The following is a 12,641-nucleotide window of genomic DNA, read 5'->3' as shown; positions in this document are numbered from 1 at the left end:
TCAAGAGTTGATTTTAGCCTGGCAAACTATTCATAGGCTGCACGTTTATAGCATCAACATCTAGAACAACAGGCCCCATGATCCTATAAAGCAGGAATTTAGATGATACCAACTTTCAGTAAACTCTAAGTATAAAAGAGACAGAGGAATTCATCAGGCCTTACTCAACACGAGGTTAGAGACCGGAACATTTAACAAATCTACACACTATTTCTTCATAATTTTAAATTTCTTTTCCCTCCAAATGATAATTGTTTCAAAGAACACTTTTCCCTTAGTTAAGAAATAAAACTACATATTGTAATGTCTTAATTCATGGCCAAACTAGACATCAAGATACAGTAAGTATTTTAATTCATCAATAATTTTAATGCTCAAAGGGACAAAGGGTCTTGAAACCACCACTGTCTATGTTAAACACCATAAAATATTAATATAATCATGTGAACTGGGAACAACTTACTCAGTAGAAACTATTATCATAGTAAATACATATAACATGAAATCAACTTTAAGCACCCAGGTACATTAAAAAAATACAACTAAGCATAAATCACAATTTGTGTTTTTCTAATAATGATTGACAGCTTTGCTATTTGTTGGCATATAAACATTTGGCAGATAATTTCCAAATACCCACAAAATCGCAATATGAAATTAGGCAGGAGGTACCAAAGGCTTTGGAAAAATATTCTGGATGGTGGGATGCTTATATTTGCAAAGTCTATCCATGGAATTAGTTTCTGTAAATTTAGCAACACACATCTTTGGCCATTTAGGGATTTCTCCTTAGAAACTGAATTTGAGAACTTTGATTTATAAAAATAAGGCTAAAGGTTTTGAAAACAACATTGTTTTTGGCAAAGTAAGCATAAATCCAAAAATTTCTAATTGTTCCTTCCTTTTGTGTACATTAGCACAAATTTAAACTGTGATGACATAATTCTCAAATTTTAGAGCAAGTCAATAATATCTATAAAAGGCGATTCTAACCTTGCGATTGCATGATGTTACATGAAAGTAATGTCTGTTTTGAAGAATTTATATGGCAGCGGTTCTCAACCTGTGGGTTGCGACCCACTGGAACTGTATTAACGGGCCGAAGCATTAGGAAGGTTGAGGACCACCGATCTATAGAATAGTTAAAAAGATAATTGACCAAATGAAGTATTTGATTTTAAAATTTAGTATACTTGGTTACTGACATGCAAATCACCTACGATAACTCCTTAGTCTCAAATTTGCACTCCCCTGGCATCTAGCACCAAGGCTAATGGATGGCAGAAAGTGAAGTTTTCTAATAATATATAATTGGGGAGGGACTGTTCTCTAAAATTAAACTGTATTCTAAAACTAAGAAATCACTTTGACTATTCATATCTCTTTCTTTCCATCAGAGTTAAGAATAACAAGTTGATTTAATAGTATATCAGCAGGCTATGTTAAAATTCTTCAGAAAATCTACAAAATAATGTGGAATAAACAAATAGATATGTCACAATTGTACTTTATCATGTCTGAGCTGTAATACACTACTTTATTCTGGTTTTACTAGAAATGTTATTAGAAATTCTATTATGACCATAATTATCTCTTTAATTGTGTATTAGTAGTAATAAAGCAATGAACTTAGAAAACGTAAAAAGAGAGTTTGGTGCAGTAAAAAAAAAGTCTTTATTTATTTATTTTTTAGTAACTAGTATATTTTGTACCTAATGTGCCTTGGCAGATTCCCAGGTATGCACAATCAGTCATATTAGGTACATATAACTAGTATTTTTCTACGGTTATAGTCAGTGATTCGTATCACTTTGAAAAAAAAAAAAATTTTTTTTTTTTTGACACAGACTCTTACTCTGTCACCCTGCATAGAGTGCTATAGAGTTATAGCTCACAGCAACCTCAAACCCTTGGGCCCAATCGATCCTCTTGCCTCAGCCTTCTGAGTAGCTTGAGATCACAGGCACCTGACACAATGCCCCACTCATTTTTCAATTTTTAGTAGAGACAGGGTCTCGCTCTTGCTCAGGCTGGTCTTGAACTCCTAAGCTCAAGCAATCCACTGCCTGTCTTGGCCTCCCAGTGTGCTAGGCTCACAGACATGAGCCACTGTGCCTGGCCCCCACTTTGAAACTTTTTCAGGCTGAATTATCTTGGCTATGTTTTATTATCTTTTTATACTATTTATTTGTTCCTATGAAGAAGTGAAAATCTTGGCCCTGGCAATGCTGAATCCTTACTCACCCCTCTGGTTGACATACAGGGTGACAATTCAGACAGATTAGATTCTTAGTTCATGGTGGTCTCTTTGATTGTCCCAAGGAGATGGATGGGGCCCTTACTGAATTGGTGCCCTCTCAGAACACACAACGAGCCACTTTTAATTATTATTTGCTTTTTCTTAGAGAGAGAGAACTTCTCTGAGGGCATATGTGCATCAGGATTCAGACCCATTGCCTTTAAGGCTCAGGAGTTATGAGAATCAGCCCTTCCTCACACCCCAGTGGAAAAAAGACTTAAGTCTGAGTACTGAATTTTGATACGTAGAGTACTTCCTATACACCCTGCTTAGAGTCTATTCAGGCCCAAGTGGCTTATACAAATCAGCCCTCCACGAGATCCAGGTGAAATAGGAAAATAATTAAGGGTTACTTGGATTGGACTTGCTGGCACACCTGTAACAATGAGGTTCTTTGGGGAAATGACCACTGACCAAGGATTCTGTTGTTCTTGAGTTCACCGGCTCTTATCCAGGTAACAGCATAAACAAGATAAATGATGCCTAGAGCAATGTTTGTGCCTCTTCTCCTTACCCTAAACTATAATTTACATAGAAATAAATAAGTGTATAGCAAAACAGTGATGAGTTTATTTATTGATATCCAATGAATAGAAAATTAGTCTTAAAATGTCTCCCACTAATTACTTTGTAGAACCTCCTTATACCTAAGGGACACCTATCTATACTCTATTCGCATTGCTTCTGGATACCAATTACATCAACTGTTTAATTATCTTTAAAATATATAAACTAAAAAAATGTGGACCGGGCTTTAATCTATTACTTAACACAGCAAACTTTAGGACACTGTTAGCAATCCTAACTTGAACCTGTTTTGTCTGGTACGGAACTGTCAACCAAAGCCCTGTACAGTTCACCCATTGCAGCTAGATATTCTGGCCTGGATAGGGCTCAACCTTCAGAAAACTAAGTACAGGCTCGGCCCTCGTAGCACAGTGGTTATGGCACCAACCACATGCACTGAGGCTGGTGGGTTCGAGCCCAGCCTGGGTCAGCTAAACAACGACAACTGCAACAAAAATTAGCCAGGTGTTATGTCGGGTGCCTGTAGTCCCAGCTACTTGGGAGGCTGAGGTAAGAGAATCACTTAAGCCCTAGAGTTTGAGGTTGCTGTGAGCTGTGATGTGACAGCACTCTACTGTGGGCAACATAAGGAGACTCTGTCTCAAACAAACAAACAAAAAAACTAAGTACATAGATAATGCTTCCTAAAATATGTAAAAAACAGCTTTCTATGAATTGCACGTTTAGAGTTAGGGCTTCATCATATGTCACCTTTTATGAAACAGCTTTTCAAAAACCAGGACTGGCATCATGGTAGGCATGCTGTGGCCCCTTTTACTCCACCACTCACATACTGTGAAGGACCACATGAAAGTCTTTCAGAACTACATGCAGGAAAACCATAATTTCCCCCCAAATAACTGGTTCACTTTTCCCCCTACCAAATAATGTGGATACATGAGCCATAACACTTCCCTTTTACCTTTGGCTACCAGAAGCTAAGATCCAAATCCTAAGACATATTTAGCTTGTATATATGCATTTTAATAACCTCCCTCCCCACATTAGTTATTTTACTCCTTTTTTCTTCTCTCTGGCCCTGGATGATTCTATTTTTCTATTTTATTGTATGAATTCCTGGAAGATACTTCACATCCTTTTCTAAACAAGATAGGGCATAAACAAATAGATATAAAGAAATCAATTCTTTTACTTTAAAATATGTAAACTAAAGTAACAGCTAAGGAATAAAAATAGAAGATGTCTTATTATATAATTTATATAAGAAAATTTATAATAGCTCACTTCACAAAATCTCAAAGCTGCAAATGCTGGCGTGGATGTGGAGAGAAGGGAACACTTTTACACTGCTGGTGGGACTACAAACTAATACAACCCTTTTGGAAGGAAGTATGGAGAATCCTCAAAGAACTCAAACTAGACCTCCCATTTGATCCTGTAATCCCATTACTGGGCATCTACCCAGAAGAAAAAAAATAATTTTATCATAAGGACATCTGCACTAGATTGTTTATTGCAGCTCAATTTACAATTGCCAAACAGTGGAAACAACCTAAATGCCCACCAATCCATGAATAGATTAACAAACTGTGGTCTATGTATATAACATTGAATACTTACTATTCAGCCACTAAAAAAGATGGAGACTTTACAACTTTTCTATCAACCTGGATGAAGTTGAAACACACTCTTCTGAGTAAAGCATCCCAAGAATGGAGAAGCAAGAATCCAATGTACTCAATTCTGATATGAGGACAATTGCTGACCTAGTACCTGGTGGAGGGCGGGGGGAGGGGAAATGGAAAGGGGAAAGGAGGGAGGGGAATGGGGGGGTCACAGTGTGGGACACATCTCTTAGAGGTGGGACACAACTATAAGGGGTACTTTACCTAACAAATGCAATCAGTATTAACTAGTTCTCTGTACCCTCAATGAATCCCCAACAATAAAAAAAAAAGAAAATGTATATAATGTATATTAGTGTAATAACCGAAGAACTCAGTTATTGTAGAGTAACTGTATATAATGTAGAAACAGAATGTCTCTATAATTCCCCTGTATCTAAATTTATACAATAGTGATGATGATATACATTTAAAATATTGAAAGCCACTTAAATGTGCGTAAATATGGGATTGTTTATCCCTAAGCCTTGGGCTGAGGACTAGTGAGGTCTATCTGTGGCTTGGTAGGAACTGAGCCGCACAGCAGGAGGTGAACAGCAGCAAAGCGTCATCTGTATTTACAGTCGCTCCCCACTGAGCTCCTTCCTGTCAAGTACCCCCCTCTCCACCAACCCTGCCCCATGAAACCAGTCCCTGGTACCAAATAAGTTGGGGACTTCTGATGTAAAAGCATGAGTCAGGTTTATATGAACTGATAAGGGCTGGTTTCCAAAATGTAATATTACAAGAAAATAGCAAGATCCAGAACAGTTTGTACTTCATATTATCATTTTATAAAAAAAAGAAAATTTTGGAAATTTTACAAATCTCTACAAAGATCAATAGGAAAGAGTTGTCTGTTGGGGGTTCAAACTGGATGTCAGGAAATAGGAAAGTTAGAGACAGTTAGCTTTGCTGCCTTCTCTGTCTCTGTATCTTCTAACTTTTTACTTAAGAATGTTTATTTTTTTAAAAGAAGACAATGTATACTATGTAAAAACTGGGATAAGGATTAGGATAACTAATGGAAAAGTTATATAACCCTACAGTTTTAAAGATAACTTTTAAAAGTATTTTGGTACAACAATATTTTAGCATTTCCTGAAAATCTTTTTATCATAACAGATAGTTAAAAAATGGTATTCAGATCTAAAAATTCTACAAACTACTCCCTAATAGGTCGTAGGTCTAGTAAAACACACGCACACACTCCATATGCACAAATATAAAAATTATGGCTTAAGTATAAAGATAATAAAAGATCAATGAATTTAGCAATTCCTAAAAAACGTGTGAGCCTTTCTTACAAGTAAAAGGACCTTACATCCATTAAAAAGTAGATAACTTATAGACAGAAAGGCAGAGGGAGACCCTGGCAAATGGATAAATCTTACTCCATCCTCCCAAAATCAGTCATTTGCCCCTCATCTGTGGGGAAGCATGATAAGTGGGAACAGATGCACTTTCACTGACTTAGTGAGAGGGTTTTCTTAGTAAAGGGTGGGGATCAAAGCATCCTAAAATCAAGCAACAGATCAGACTCTGGATATGGGAATGCCAGAGCCTGGACTCAGCACTGCCATCCTGTCTTTCCCTTTAAACTACTTACTACCAAGTAAAATGCTATTGGGCAACTGATCAAAATTTCAAATGTATCTGCCATTTAATTACACATAAAAGTTTATTCTGCAGAAATACTGAAAACATATAAAACAAGTCTTAATATATACTCAAAGTTATTTTAGAATTGCTTGCGTTAGCAATATGCTAGAATGAACATACTCATCAATATGAGAAGAGACTGGTTTATAAATTATGGTCTAGCCATACAATGGAATGCTATGAGTCCTAAAAAAAGTAAAGAGACTCTATAAAGAATGCCCTTCAAGATGTACTGTTAAGAAAAAGAAGCAAGGCGGCACCTGTGGCTCAAGGAGTAGGGCACCAGTCCCACATGCCGTAAGTGGCAGGTTCAAACCTAGCCCCGGCCAAAAAAAAAAAACCAAAAAAAAAAAAAAAAGAAAAAGAAGCAAAGGGAAGGGCAATGTATAATGTATACAGTATGTTTTTACTTGTATACAATAGGTAGGTGGGGGAGATATATAGAAATTTAGTCATAAGTATGTAAAATATTTCTGAAAAGCACACAAGAAAACTGACAATACTTGTTGCTCTGAGGAGGGGTATTTCTCTTAAAAACAAACTAACATTTAAAAAATATTGGTTGGAAAAATTTAAAAACCTGCACAAAATGGGAAAGGGACAAAAGTGTTCATGGCCTTGAGAGTAAGTAATGTAATGAGGGTGAGGCCCTCAGAACCCTTCTCTCCAGCCCTTTCAGCTGCCCCCAATGATGAAGGCCCAGCCCTGTGATAAACATCCTCCTTATTCACTGAAGGATATAGTGCCAATCACTTAATATCACTAATTATCACCTTAAAAGCACTCAGTGGTTTCAACTGTCTCAAAATGCATACATAAACCATGAATTCTTCGGATAAAAAGCACCAAGAAGAAATGCTGGACCTTACACTTGTTACAGGAGGGGAGGATGAAAAAGCATGCCTGTGTTTTTGAAAACTTATCAAAGTTTCCAGGTAGCAAACACAGTGTTGTTTCTGGGACCAGAAATGCCTCTTTGTCCCAAGGTATACGCATGTGTGTACTTCCAAGCAGCCATCTCTGCAGCAGGTGTCTGAGGACAGATCCAGCTGATGGACTTGCAGAAAGGAGACAGCTTCCCTGTACTTGGTGTGCATTCCCACATCAGCAGTATTAAAACATCTAATCCATAAAGGTTAAGACCTACCCAGATTAACTTCATGAAGGGATCTCAGGTAATCAGTAGATCTTAATAGCATTATATAAAGATCAGTTGTATTTGGGGAAGAGCATGAAAGAACAAGGTAATTTCTCTGAAACTTACTTTGAAGACCATGCATACTCAGAAATTACCTGTTTGAAAAGGTCAAGCTTCTTCAACAAGATTTTAGTTTGAAATCTACATTCCAAGACCACTTGAAGTTAAACAAAGTACATGGTGTTCTTAAACAACGCTTCAAGGAAAGTGGCAGCTAATAACCTTCATCAAAACTTCACTTCCTAAGGATTTGGGGATTCAGGTTTAGTGCTGAAAGTAATCGTAAAATTATTCACTGCTTTGCTTTTATTCCTACCTTAGAGAGAGAGAAAAAGAGAACACCAGATTGTGCATTCTCACCTCAAAATCTGGGCAGGGACCTAACAGATTTAGGACAATGAAGTGCGCTCAGTCCCATTAAGCCGGTCCCCAAACCCTGCTAGTGATCGTCCATATGGCTCTGACCAGATGACACACACATGCCTCAAGTCTCCCAGTTACTCCTGGGGTGCATATGATTGTACAAGTATCAAAAAAATTGCTTTATGTATAAAATGCTAATTTGTGTTCAATGGAAGTTGCCATAAAACTTGTAGACAACAAATGGAAAGGCATTCACTAGGAATAACATGTGTGGAAAGCACTATGTACAGCACTTCAAAACAGCTTCCTATATTTCTAATTCGCTCTTGATTATGCTATGGACAGTCTCCAAAATCAAAGAAAGGTATAACCTATCTAAATTTGACTTTGGACAGGGGGTCAATAACCAGTGTGTTCTGTTTATGTGACTGAGTTTCTGAACCCACATACAAGAAGTGAAATTTAAATATTTCATTTACTAAATCAAGGGCTGGGAACAGTGGCTCACACCTATAACCCTAGCACTCTGGGAGGCCAAGGCAGGTACATTGCTTGAGCTCATGAGTTCAAGACCAGTCTGAGCAAAAGTGAGACCCCATCTCTACTAAAAAAAAATGAAAAATGAAAAACTGAGGCAAAAGGATCACTTGAGCCCAAGAGTTTGAGGTTGCTGTGAGCTATGACACCCTGGCACTCTACCAAGAGCAACAGACTCTGTCTCAAAAAATAAATAAATATTTCAATTACTGAGTCAAAATTATCTGCTTAAACTAATAGCCTTTTCATGTGAAATGCAGAAAAAAATTAAACAAATTTTTTCACCATTGTTTCCAATGTTCATAATCATCAGCCAGTAATATATATTACCAATAAGAAGTTATGTGGCAACTCCAAAGTGCTTTCAGAATTAATTACTAATATTATCTCTCTTTACATTTCACTAACCTAGAAGTTCATCTAAAGATGATAAGAATCCAAAATTTTTACTTTACACAGAAGACGCAGACAGAAAAATGAAGTTCAGAATATAGCAAAGTCAAGCTCTAGGTATAAGGTTTATGTCTTTTCAAAATCTCCAGCAGACACATAACAAAACATTTGCATTTTCCCTGGTCTTAAGGATAAATTATATAAAACCATCCTAATTCACATCATTTCCTTCAGAAACCACAAATTGCTCAGTCACAGCCAAAGAACTCAGAAACTGAATAGCGTTGTTAAAACTTGGAACTAGTTGTACTTGGAGTTTTTCTACACACACACACACACACACATTTATAAAATGTGCTTTCAACAAAAACGCTATTGTCTTAAGCCACATATATAACCAAATCTCCCAGTAAACAAAAAGACAACCACACATGAATATAGTATCTAGATCCTATATATTCTTTTCTATATTAAGGAAGTTTTCAGATGGAATTTAAAACTTCAATCAATGTACCTTGGAAATCTGCCTGTAAAATAAGAAAATGGCAGCTAAGAAATGTTAGTCAATCACATACAAAAGTTAGGACTTGAACTCAGTTATCCCAAATTATCTAGTGCTTTTAATTAAGAATTATCTCCATGGCATACACAGCTTTTTAAAATGAAGTATATAAAACCTGAAAAAATCTTTATTACTGAGGTTTCCACTTGGTCATAGAGAAATGCTAATTAAAGTGAAATATGCCATTAAGATGACACTAAAGGAACTGATTACAAAGTAATAAATGGAAAGATTCTGTGGTAATCTCTGATTAAGGTGCCATGTGCTATAATATGTACCCAACAGTGTGTGAACATACTAAAAAAATTTCACCTGACAATAAAAAGCCTCATCAATAATCAATAAAGCCCATGAAAATGAAACTTTGAATTTTTAGTATGCTAGAGAGCTGCTTAAGAGTCAAGAACACAAAACACAGAATCAAAGAATACAAAGAAGCCAAGTGGATAACCTACAAAAAAACTACGAAGACACAAGCTGCCAAATTCTGGAATGGGTCATGCTTTCCCCAGCAGGGCAAGAATGCTGGGACCAAATGCTGGGTGGTACAGGCAGGAAGCAGAAGGACAGCTTCTCTGCCCATTCAGACAGTATCCCTGATCCTTCCTTCCTTAGAGCCAGAGGGAAGGACAGGCAGTCTCCTGGTGAATGTGGCTTCGTGGCTAGACATAGTGAGCCAGAAAGGGAAGGTTAGCAACTCTAGCATTCTGCAATGTTAGTCAGTCTCTCCAAACAAGTCCCTGGAAAGAAGTGACAGTGGGATGCAGCATGTTTTGCGTAGGTGTGTATATGTGACTCCTGTGAATATTGTCTAAACATCCCACAAATGCTTAATGACATGGAACAGACACTCACCAGTGTCACCGCACTAAGGCATATGATCCCTCCATAATAAAGAACATGAGGGTAGTAACCTCCTCCCAGGTACACACACACCTTCCGAGGGATAAATTGAGAAGTTCTATACATATGTGGGAATAGTTGGTTTTGTTTCGCTGTGCTGTTTTGAAGGAAAATGCCACAGGGAATCATTCAGAAAGAGAACCAGGCCACTTTTAATAAGGAAGGAAAAAAGCTCCTCATGGGAAAGAACTGTATGATTATCTAAGGGTTGCTAAGGCAAAAACATTTTTCACATGAAGTTTCCTTTAAGTTTTTTGAAATCTTTATAGGTAATCTCCTACTAGATTTAATTGTCAAAAAACAGCAAGGCATTTTCTTTGAATAAATGTAGTAACAAAGCTTTTAATTTTATAAAGGCTTTCTTTAAAAAATAATCAAAGCTTTTCAGAGCTACTTCATGCGACCCCACAAGCCTCTTTTTGGTGCTGTTCTGCCCCCTTTCAGCTGACCTCTTGCCCCCACATTCCTCTACCTGTTTATATCAAAACAATGACAGGCAGAGCTCTGAACTGACAAGGGACATTTGGACCATCTAAGATTCTGGAAAAGTAAAACACAGAAGGGAACATCCATCTTTGAACTTTATAACCTGCCATCTTCACTTTTGATGGTAAAGAATCATTTAGCCTTTTTTAATTGAAAGGAAAATTATTTTATTGCAACAGAGAGGCTCAGAATCATTCTTAATTTTGGCAGTGTAAATATAAAAAGTATATATATATATATATATATATCTCATGCCCCATGAACAAAGACTCTGATAGAACAGATATGTCCCACCCCCTACATTGTTCCAGTAGCAGTATTCCTTTACACTTTTTAATTTTACAACACATATGTAGTACTATGTATTTACTGTGCACTAGGAACAGTTTTAAGTGCTTTCCAAATTACAACTCATTTAAACCTCGTTATGGTCCTTTGCAGTACGTATTAGTTTAGATGTGCTTTTGAGATGATGAAAATAAAATACCCAGAGGTTGAATAACTCGCCTAAGGTCACACAGCTAACAAGAAGTGGAACTAGAATTTAAACCTAGGCAGCGTAACTCTAGAGTTCATGTTCCCCTACAGCACGCTGCCTTTCAAACTATCACCAAATCTAAGATAAACTGTGATTTGTTCAATCTTTCACATTACAATTAATGTGCCAAATCATTTTATACATTTTTCAATAATTAACTCATGCTATGTTGTAGTTTTCTCAGATACTTGAAGAATACTACTGGCAATACAACACAGAAAAGACAAATACTAATGAATACTATATTTGACCACTTTGCATTATTTTGGAAACAAAATAAAGGTACACGAAATTCTTTTAAAATAGTGTTTCATATCTCCTAGGAAAGCTACTGTGCAGAAAGTATAATAAAACACTAGGAAGTCTCTTGCATGTTTAAGTTTTGTAAGGCTGCTGCACTCAAATTCAGAATCACCTAAGCAGGTGCACATTACAGAAAATTTAATTACATGGTACAGAAAAACAGAACAGCTCTTAGAGGTGCTTCCTGGGGAATTCCACAGTTGATGAACCTCTCAGAGCTTGGAGGAGTTTTTTCTCCTTGGAATTCTTTTAGCATACCTGGCAGAGAGCGTATGTGCCCCTAAGCCTCTGCCTTTAGGGAAGGTGCACTCCCCTGCTGCTTAGGGCAGTCTGCCAATGCAGTCTTGTCCTGGGTGGGGCTGGGGGGACTGGGCACACATCAAAGCACTTCACTTTCAATTTAGAAGTTTCCTGCAAGTTAAAGCAGCAAAGAAGGAGGAAGCTATCTCCATTTCTGCAAATAAACTATCCATTTTTCATTCAAATGGTGGTGCATGTGTATATTAGGACCGGAGAAGGGTCTTCTCTTCAGCCTTTGATTATGAGGATCTGATCGTTTCTCAAATTCCATACCTGCAGCCTCCAGCTGTGCAAATACTTCTGAAGCTGTGGTGTAACTGGCAGAAGACTAAATTCTACCATGCATCGCTCTTCTTTTTGACTATCTTCCCTTAAAAATAATGTTGAACAGATTATGTAGTGGGGGCACAGAAGCTTTGCCAATTTCTTTCTTTTACTGGAAACTCCCAGTAAACACCCCAGCGTCTCCCAGAAAGCTATAGCTTAGGGCAGTCTGCCAATGCAGTCTTGTCCTGGGTGGGGCTGGGGCACTGGGCACACATTAAAGTTCTCGCCCAGTGGCTTGCATATACCAGGTAAACATTCACCTTTCTATTCCTACCAGAGATGGTAGCTTGTATGTGCAAGTAGAGTCAACCTGTCACTGTCACTCTCCTTTCTGTACAAAGTTAAGGAAAAAAAAATTACAAGCAGTCTCCAAAATTAAAACAGCTGTGGGAATGCCTAACTATCCTGAACTTGAATTTAACTATGTCAAACTCTTTAATTTGACTCTTTATACTGTCAATCCAGTCCTCAGCAGCTACTTTTCTGCCAGTTCTAGGCTTCTTAACGGCCCTTCCTTTTAGCTCTTAGTCCCTCCTCCATTAGCAACTAAACATACTATTCCATTGTAGACCCTAACT

At 37.4% G+C, this 12,641-nt stretch overlaps 1 protein-coding gene across 8 annotated transcripts in view; it reads right to left on the bottom strand.

The window, feature by feature from the left end:
- NPNT (nephronectin) overlaps positions 1-12,641 on the bottom strand; it is a 75,833-nt gene that overhangs the window by 59,327 nt on the left and 3,865 nt on the right. The window lies entirely within an intron of this gene.

The sequence above is a fragment of the Nycticebus coucang genome, chromosome 1, assembly GCF_027406575.1.
Source record: "Nycticebus coucang isolate mNycCou1 chromosome 1, mNycCou1.pri, whole genome shotgun sequence".
NCBI classification, from domain to species: domain Eukaryota; kingdom Metazoa; phylum Chordata; class Mammalia; order Primates; family Lorisidae; genus Nycticebus; species Nycticebus coucang.
This window is presented reverse-complemented; position numbering and strand designations above follow the sequence as displayed.